Raw genomic sequence first — 1,840 nt, forward strand, 5'->3', positions numbered from 1 at the left:
AACCGCGTTTCGATACCCGTGGTGAGCAGAGCACAGATAGTCCAGTGTGTAGCTTTGTGCTTAACTTCAAACAAACAAACAGAAAAAGTTTGTCTATATTTACCTAACATCTAATTCATCTGTTCTCTCGTTTTTCTTTTTTTTATTAATATAATCAGAACAAGCGATCTACTTAGAGCGAAACGAAAAACATACCTGGCAAACAGTATAGCCAATTAACTATACTTTTCTTATTTTTCTACTTATAAACTATAATTCAACATTTTCAAATGCATTATCATAAGTAACAATTATCCTTCTTTTATGAAATTTGGAAATTTTGTATAAAACTGAATTGGAATACTATCATTTGCAGTTATCTTGTTATGTTGAAAATATTTTTGTAGCTACTTGAAGTCCCCTTTATCTTTGAAATTACGTTTTCCAACTCATTTTTTGATACGTTTATAATGTTAATACTGGCATAAATATTTTACTTAAAATTCTGAGTTCAAAGTAAGTGTTATTACGATTATCCTATATAGTTGGAATTGGAAGTTTCAAACTGAACGACATCTTAAATGCTCGTGGGGTGGATGACTGGGTCAGAGATCCCTAGGGTTCAAGTATAGCCGACACATATTTTGAATTTTAGAACAGAGGGAAAGGAGCTGGGATCCAGCCAGCAGAATCCACCGCCACAAGAGCATTGTTATGTTTTTGAGTTAATAATGCAAATGACTATCACTTTTACAATGCACCTAAACCTGAAATTGCAGAGCATGTTCAACGGTTTCGGGTCTCGTACTTTGGACCCTTTCATCCAGATACTGGCAAGATAAGCACGAAGCCACGTTCAGTTCAATGAGCTGAATAAAAATATTCTATTTCTATACTTATTTCTTCATGACACTAGAGACACATGTTCATTACGAACCTTTTAAGAGGATTTTACAGACAATTTAATATAATTCGTTTGATGGCTGCTAAACGTATTTATTATTATTTTTTGTTCTTTTCCATGCCATCAAACAAATGCTACTTTTTTCAGAGAAAATCAAGACCACTTTTACCCATAGTCACATATTAATTATTCTGAGAGTGAAATAGTTAAACATTTATGTTCCTTATGCTTTTCCAATATAATTCATTCTACTCTGTTGAATGTATTGAATATGTACTACTTTGCCTTTAAATAATTTTTTATCTCTCAAACACAACATTTAGGTCTATAATTCTAAATCTAAATCTATATTATTCATAATGGTTTAAATATTGCAAATAAAAATAGTTCAGAGGTGATATGCTAAACAAGAATGATTAGTTTTACACCGTACAAAGAATCTGTAGGTTTTAATAATTTTACAGAACAAGAAAAGAAAGTAGCAGTAACTGTACTAAAACAGGAAAAAAACTCATTTCTCAGCAAGTCTGCCTTACACCCGTTTGTAGCATTCATTACATAGAACTCCTTATAACTGATCAATACTAATACTTAATATCTGTGTAAGGAGAATTATAAAAATAATGGAATATTATATACAATAAAAATATTTTTATGTTGCAAGCTATATTCACTGTGGTCAAATACGGAGATACAAATTAGTTTATTTCTAGATCATATAAAAATACGATTGAATAATGTCTATGATTCGCATCATTCACCAATTAAATTAGTTGGAAAATACAAAGATTGAAATCTGTGAAGAAAGTCTCGTCAAACGATGTATTTCTATACTATGATATTATATGCTGCTCACTATAGTCTTGGAAAGTAAACATTAAAAGGTATCAGTTAATTATTCCTATAATGATGAGAAAATATTATAAATTAAAACTAATGATAAAATTAAGGAGTTTT

The sequence above is a fragment of the Limulus polyphemus genome, unplaced genomic scaffold (genome assembly GCF_000517525.1).
Source record: "Limulus polyphemus unplaced genomic scaffold, Limulus_polyphemus-2.1.2 Scaffold1272, whole genome shotgun sequence".
Classification (NCBI taxonomy): domain Eukaryota; kingdom Metazoa; phylum Arthropoda; class Merostomata; order Xiphosura; family Limulidae; genus Limulus; species Limulus polyphemus.